Source organism: Phyllostomus discolor, chromosome 10, assembly GCF_004126475.2.
Source record: "Phyllostomus discolor isolate MPI-MPIP mPhyDis1 chromosome 10, mPhyDis1.pri.v3, whole genome shotgun sequence".
Lineage (NCBI taxonomy): Eukaryota > Metazoa > Chordata > Mammalia > Chiroptera > Phyllostomidae > Phyllostomus > Phyllostomus discolor.
In genome coordinates this window covers 90,783,088-90,790,597 of record NC_040912.2, presented here as the reverse complement: position 1 = coordinate 90,790,597, position 7,510 = coordinate 90,783,088, and the positions used below count along the sequence as shown (strand labels likewise).

Below are 7,510 nucleotides of genomic sequence, written 5' to 3'. Positions count from 1 at the left end.
CATGAAGGTAAATGATTTATTGGATACCTTTCTGAAATCTCTGGGGGCCAGGGGTTGCAGAAAGGAAGGGGCGTGGACTGTGGTATCACACATTGAGAGAAGAGACGGGTTACATTAGAAGCTGGTGAGGGAATTCCTTCTTTTATTCGGAAGCATCCTCTGGTTTCATCGCAGGCTGTCAGGGATGACACCCATCACCAGCCCCACCTGAGAGAGGGTGATGTGGGCATTCTGGAGCGAATTCTGGAGGCATGAAGGGGTGAGGGGAAGGGAGGAAGGGACCTGGACACTGGAGGAGAGAAAAGGGGTCCCAGGTGGGGTGGGGTGCTGCCTTGGGGAAAGCAGAGTCAGTGGCTGGGAAAAGCAGAAGCTGGAATTTTACCGAGCGCGGTCAGACAGTGGCTGCTTCAGGCCAAGCAGACCGAAGGCTCTCAGTCACTTGCAGAGGAAAAGGTGCCCGGACAGAGTGGGAGGAATGTGCGAGGCTGCGATCCCATCAGACTTTCTGAACACTGAAATCTGAATTTCATGTCACTTTCACACATGATGATGAAACGTTATTCTTCTTTTCATTTCTTCAACCTTTAAAAAATGTGAAAGCCCTACCTTCTTAGCTCACAGGCTGTACACACCGGCGGCAATCCGGATGTGGGCCCAGCCACGTGGCGCAGTAAATACCCCGTGGTCGCTGGAGCCGTGCTCTAAGGCAACCTCTAGCCCCAAAGGGGGCTCCATCCTGTGTGATGTTGGGACCCTGGGGAAGGAGGGATGTTCCCATTTTCACGGTAGCAAAGGGAAGAGGGCAGACGCGGGGGTGACATCTGAGCAGAAGTCCCAAAGTCACTGAAAATGGGAAGTCAGATGAAGCCCCGCGTGGCCCCTCCCCCAACCACGCCTCCTTTTGGTGGCGGCCCCGCCCCCTCCTGTACTCCTGTGTACCCTCTGCAGGAGACCTGCAGCCATCCCAGGCAGCCTACCACCAAGTGGGCCAATGATTACATCTGGGGTGAGTCTTAGGACCTCACTTGGGCCACCCAGGTGTCGTTCTCCAAACCTCTATTGGCGACAGAGGTTTCACCCGGATGTAGCACATGACTGATCCCAAACACCACAAGGAGGGTGACTGACGTACCAGCTCCTCAAACCCCGGCCACCCTGGGGTCTCCAAGTTCTCTGACCAAGGACCACCTCCTCCATGCAGCGCTCCCAGACTGTCCGGCCTGGCTAGGTCCCTCCCCTCCGGGACGGAGGAAGGCCACGGTCAAGGGCAGGAATGAGAATCACACACACGGGGAGGGGTGCAGAGAGGGAGGGTGGTGGGCCAGGGTCTGTGCGTCACCTTCAGGACTGGGGGGCAGGAAGTCCGCGGATGCTTCCAGCAGGTGAGCAGTTTTTGGAAGATCACGCTGCAGCAGGGATGTGGTGGCCGAACTGTAAACGTGTAAACCTGGGGGAGGGGAGAACGTTTACAAAGAAAGAATTCCATCTTGGAATCAGGGTCTGCGCCCTAGCAAAGTGAATGGGACATAAACAGGAGACACTGGGGGTGGGGGGAGGGGATCGAGGGAGGGGGACAGTGAAATCAACAAAATGTGGTTGGTGATGGCAATACTGGGGAGGGAACCAGGTTTCTACACTGGGCCAAAATCAAAACTATGAACAGCAAAATGACAACAAACTCACGACTATCAACAGCTGAACTCAAAAAAAAAAAAAATGAAAGCAGGAACAAAAACAAGCTAAGCTAAAAACTAGAAAAGGAACAGTGTCGCAGAAATGGAAATCTCATGGGGGCTTATCAGTGGGAAGGGAAACCGGAGAGAATGGGGAGAAAGGTACAGGGAGTAAGAAGCATGATTGGTAGGTACAAAACAGACAGGGGGAGCCCTGGGTGGTGTGGCTCAGTGGATGAAGCACTGGCCTGTCAACCGAAAGGTGACCAGTGATTCCTGGTCGGGGCACGTGCCTAGGTTGCAGGCCAGGTCCCCAGCTGGTGTGTGTGCAAGAGAGCAATGTTTCTCTCTTGGTCTTTTTCCTGAATCCCCACTCTCTGAAAATAAATAAAATCCTTAAAAAAAATAGGCAGGGGTAGGCCAGGAGTGGTATGGGAAGTGGAGAAACCAAAGAACTTACATATCTGACTCATGCACATGAACTAAGGGGGGCTAATGCTGGAGGGTTGGGGGCACCAGGGAGAGGTGGACAAAGAAAGAAAAAAGAATGGGACAACTGTAATTGCATAGTCAGTAAAATATACTTAAAAAGAAAGTATATGTAATAGTTTTCAATATTTTCAGTTGACTTCAGTGGGATGGTTAATAACCTAGATACCTGAAAGGGAAGTTTATTGTTTATTTGTTTGGTTTGTATTTCCCCCAGAGTTTGTTTCTGTTTCTTGAATTAATGGCTCCCATTGGGGCATGTGTTCTGTGGCCCGTGTCTCCTCCACATCTCTTTCAGGTGTCCGCTGCACCTGATTGCCTTTTCCTGTTTGAGAACAAATCCTCAGAGGGGCGACCTGGGCGTCGGGGATGGGGGTTGGCCTGCAGGCTGTCCCCAAGGGAACAGAGTGGGACAGGCTGGTAGGCCAGAAAGCAGAGGTGATCCTTTGGAGCCAGGTCTCAGCTTTAGGGAGGGCCCTCTTCCTGTGCAGGGATCTGACTGAGGGGGAGGAGAGGGGCCAGGGATCTACTGTCTCATTTCCCACCTTCTTCTCACTCCCACTGCCAGCCCAGGCTCCTCAAAGCACTGCAGTGACATTTCCAGAGCCGACCTCACTGGGGTGCTCAGGTTCACCCCTGCAGTCACCTCAGCCTCAGCATCTCTGGGATGGGGTGACTGGACAGTCACCCCAGTTCATCCTCATCTCTGTCTGCCTTCCAGAGATGGGTTGAGACCTCTCATCACCAAGGCTCAGACTCCTAAGTCTGGGAGAAGACCCCGACAGAGGGGCTGACAGTGGTGGTCGACCCCAGACACCCTGGGACTGGGGTGTGATGGGTGTGAAGATAGTTGTGTGGTGTGTTCACCAAATAATTTCCAGCACAGTGGTGCAGACATATTTATATGCACGAGAAGATGAGACTTGTATCGAAAGTGTCAAATTGTGAAAAAACAGGAAATGTTTATGAGATCGAAAACTTTTGAGACCAAAACTTCAAAGCCCTTGAGGTTGTGAGCTGGAAGAGGTGCAGAAATAGCTGGGCCAGCAGTTCAGCCGGTCGAAGTGGCAGCTCGACCACCAGAGGGTTGCAAATGGTGAGTGATGGACCTTTCTCTCTCATGTTGAGGTTTCTCTTTCTCTCTCTCCCCTTCCTCTCTCTCTAAAATCAATAAACATTTTCCTTGGTGAGGCATAAATAAAATATGTGCAAAAGAAAGACCCCATCTGTAGACAGGAACAGACACAAATTCATATTGTAAAAGGGCAGTGAACACGAGCCTGTGTGACAGCTTGCTGCCTTTCTTACAGTCAGGCCAGCACAACCGGGTCTCCCGGGTACAGTCAGTGGTGCCAGGATACCTGCCCCTTCCCAGCCTTCTTGTATTTTAATTTACATAAAACTCAGTACTTTCTTTCACAGATTCAATAGTCAATTTTGTAAACATATTTCTACCAAGTTTTCATATTTCCCATTACCTTGCATGTATGTACACATGTTGCACTGTGTGTCCATTTTATTTTATACTTTAATTTTACTTTTTGATCCCCTTTAACCTTTTCTTTCTACCCATACTCTGGGAAACACCAATCCATTCCATGAATCTAAAAGAATGTTTTTGTTTGTTTGTTTGCTTGCTTGTTTTAGATTCCACATATAAGAGAGATCACATAAAATTTGTGTTTCTGTGTCCTGCCTTTTTCTCAAAAGTTGCCCTTGAGGTCCATCCTTGTTGTTGCAAATGGCAAGATTTATGGCTGAACACAGTTCCTTGTATATCAGAGTTTCTTTACCCATTCCTCCTGCATGGACACGAAGGTGGTTTCCACGTCTTGGCCATTATAAATAACGCTGCAATGAACACAGAAGTGCAGGTATTTTTCCAAGTTCGAGTCCTTGTTTTCTGCAGCTAAGGATCCAGTGGTGGGATCACTGGATCATATGGTACTTCTTTCTTTCTATAATTGTTTTAAATCCTCGGCCGAGGACACATTCTCATTGCTTTCAGACAGAAAGGGAAGGAGAGAGGAAGGGGCGGATAGAAACATCGACGTGAGAGAGAACCACGAAGCAAGTGTCGGGTCTCCTGGGGACAAGGGGATGCCCGGTCTCGCACCTGGAAGCCCACAAGGCTGAAGGTACAGAGCAGAGCGGCTCGGTCACTTCGGTTCTTGTGGAAGCAGATGAGGACGAGGCCGACCTGCAGCCGCTCCTCAGCAAACTCGGGAAGAACTGCAGAACCACCGTCCTTGCAGCCCTGCGGCAGAGAACCGCCTGGGACCTCGGTGCAGAGCAGCTGCAGCTCGGCCCTGCTCTCCAGCTCACGTGTTTGGCGTCTGGGGCCTGGTCTGGACGTTGCGAGTTTCCGCCTTGTTATTAGACGTTGGTTCCTCTGTTACATTCAGGCTGTCATCAGAGTAAAATGAATTGGCCGAAAGTCTGTGGTCCCTCTGACTCTTCCCTCGCCCGCCTGGGGTCTTCGGGGCTGGGTGAGGGACACCAGGAGCACCACTGAGGCCCTGGGCCCCGGGCACCGCGGCGGTTGAGAGAGGCCCTGAACCTTGCACTGCTGTGTCCACCAGGGCTGTGCAGCCTGGGAGCGGCGCCGTGCGGCTGGCGTGGGCGGGGCGCCAGGCTGGTTTCCCGCCTTTTCTCCTGGGAAGCGGTGGCTGCTGAGGAGCCGCTGCAGGGAGGACTCCCCATCCCGCTGCTGGGGAGCGAAACCAGGGAAACCTCTGCTGGCCCAGCCCGACTGCGGCCGCTGCTGGCCGTTCGCAAACTCGAATCGAATCTTTGGAAATGAGTTCTGTGAGTTCTTTGCGTAGTCGGGATATTGGCTTCTGATCTATCTGATGAGCTCAGTGATTTTGTAAGTGTGTTCTCCCATTCAGACGGTTGACTTTTCACTTTATTGGTGGTTTCCTTTGCTCTGCAGAAGCTCTGTAGGTAGGTGTGGTCCCACTTGTTTATTTGCTTTTGCTTTTGGTGTCAGATTCAAAAAATCATCACCAAACCGGGTCTAGGAGCTTATAGCCCAGGTTTTCTTCTAGGGGTTTCAGACTCAGGTCTTATGTTCTTCGAGTTTTACTCCATTTCGAGTTCAGTTTTGTGTGTGGTGTAGGACAGTGGTCGGCTTCTATTCTTTTGCCTGTGACCGTCCAGTTCTCCCAACACCTTTTATTGAAGAGTCTGTTCTCTTCCCACCGTGTGTTCCTGGCTTCCTTGTTGTAAATGAATTGACCATATATGAGTGGGTTTATTTCTGGGCTCTCTTCTCCCAATGATCTATGTATCTGTTTCTATGCCAATGCCACACTGTTTTAATATTCATAGTTTTATAATACAGTTTGAAATCAGAAGGCACAATCCTTCCAGCTCTGGTCTCTCTCCAGATTGCTTTGGCTGCATGGGGGCTTTGGTGGGTCCATACCAGGGTGAGGATTCTTTGCTCTATTTCTGTGAAAAATACTTTCTGTGACTATAGTTTTGTCTCTCCCAGAATTTTGAATTATTGTAGTCTACCAGACATGGTCACTTGTGGTTGGTGCCTTTCACTTAGCATCCCCTGTAAGGTTCACCCACGCTGTGGCACGTAAGGTGTTTTGTTCTTTGTCATTGCTGACTAGATTCCACACTGTGGGTGTCAGATTCCTAGGGCTGCTGTAACAATAGACCACCAGCTGGGTGACTTAAACCTATTGTGAGAACCCTATTGTCTCACAGTTCTGGAGGCACCAAGTCCTGACCCGAGGTGTCCTCAGGCCCACGCTCTCACTGGGGCTCTGGGAGACAGTCTGTTCTCAGCTTCTTTCTTTGTCGTGACTCCTGGTGTTGCCGGGAACCCTCGGGGCTCACTGGCTCCACACCCATCGCTCAGGTCTCTGCCTCTGTTGTCACATGGCATTCTCCTCTTCTTGTGGGACACCGGTCATATCAGATAAGGGGCCAGCCAGCTCCAGTACGACCTCATCTTAACTGCTTACTTCTCCAAAGGGCCTGTTTTCAAATGAGGGCACATCTGGCCCCCCAGTACATTCAGTAAAAGGGGGAAGAACACATGCTGAAGGTTCAGGTGTTAAAGCTTCAACAGACGTTTTGGGGGAAGAGTTTAACCCACAACAGTTTGGATATGCCAGAATTTGGTCGTTCCTTCTTTAATGAAGAACATTTGGGTGTTTCTGGTGTGGGCCATTATAAATATTTTAATAAGGAGGCATTCACACACACGTCTGTGTTTGTTGTTTCTCTTGAGAAAATCCTTAGTGGTGGGAGAGCTGGTTTGTCTGCTTCACTGGGAGAGACCCTGTTGATTCCCCAAGTGCAACAGCTGTTTCTGCACTGCATCACCGTCTGGGACAGCGCTCCCCACAGCACTGGGCACCGGCAGTGTCTGCACCTTCAGTCTGGCTGACGGGTCTGCAGCGGGAGCTTGTTAGGGATTTACCATGCACATCCCCGAACTCTGGTCTTGTTGAGCATTTATTCGTGTGCTTGTTGGTCACTTGTGATTCTTCTTTTCATTAACATCTTTTGCCTGTTTTATTATTAGGTTGTTTTGTTTTATTATTATTATTATTATTATTTTATTATTGTGTATGAATTCTATGTTCTGGATACATGTGTATGTCAGATATGTTTGGCAAATAGTTTCTCCCAGCCTGTGTTTGCCTTTTCATTTTCTTCATTGTGTCTTTAGCAGAACAAAGGTATTAATTTTGATGTCCATGTTTTCACCTTTTTCTTTTTGGTACTCAGGGTAGCTCTCAATCCACTGACCCACACCTGCCAGGGCCCAGATTTTTCTTTATGTATTACACTCTTTTGTCCTACTTAAGGAATCTTTGTTGAACTCCGTATCACCCAGCTTTTCCTTTGTGCATACTCCTCTGGAAGTAGAATTGTGTCAGCTCTTACATGCAGGTGTCAATCCATCTTGATATAATTTTTTGGACAGTGCCTAACTCTTTACTTTTCTTAACCTACCTTTTTTCATGTTAGACAGTTTTACACTGAATGACACTAAAGGAAACTTTAATTACAATGGTCACACAGAAGTTTGCGTCCAGTGTTAATGAAAAGAAGAGGACGAGAACAAAATCCCTCAAGAAAGCTCCCACGTCACACTCCTGTTGTGGGAGCTGGTCCCTGGTGGCTCTCAGTGAGTCCTGGGTCCTCTGCTGCTTTCTGTGTGGCCCCTCCTGACAGCGCAGGCCCTCCTCACCTGCTGACCCCATGACAGTGGTGACCTGCTGCACTCCTGACTGCAGCAGTGACAGCAGGGCTCAGACTGCGGAGGGCCTGGTCACAAACATCATGACACAAACACTTTAAGGAGCAACTGCGACACT

General features: G+C 49.6%; 1 protein-coding gene and 1 pseudogene across 1 annotated transcript in view; both read right to left on the bottom strand.

Moving 5' to 3' along the window:
• The window catches only part of LOC114507421 (GTPase IMAP family member 8), a 772,814-nt gene that overhangs the window by 640,129 nt on the left and 125,175 nt on the right, over positions 1–7,510 (bottom strand).
• LOC114507424 lies at positions 166–6,032 on the bottom strand (annotated as a pseudogene).